The sequence below is a fragment of the Corvus brachyrhynchos genome, unplaced genomic scaffold (genome assembly GCF_000691975.1).
Source record: "Corvus brachyrhynchos isolate BGI_N302 unplaced genomic scaffold, ASM69197v1 scaffold122, whole genome shotgun sequence".
In the NCBI taxonomy this organism is placed as follows: Eukaryota; Metazoa; Chordata; class Aves; order Passeriformes; family Corvidae; genus Corvus; species Corvus brachyrhynchos.
Window position 1 is genome coordinate 404,045 of NW_008236778.1, and position 274 is coordinate 404,318.

Consider the following 274-nt stretch of genomic DNA (forward strand, 5'->3'; position numbering starts at 1 on the left):
GTGAACCGGGCCGCAGGTGAGAGAGGGGAGCCCGGGGGTACCCGGTGGGTGGAAGGGACGGGGGGCCCCGGGCGGCCTGGGGCGCTCGGTGGACCGGAATGGGAGGGGAGGGAGAGGGAATGTCCTGGGATTCCGTGGTCCGGGATGCTCGGGAGCTGTCTGGGCGTCCGGGGCAGCGTGGAGCTCGGTGCCCGGGAGGTGCTGGGGTGTGGAGCACGGGGGCAGCGGTGTCATCCCGGGGCAGGCGGGAGAGCTGGCAGGGACACGTCCCCGA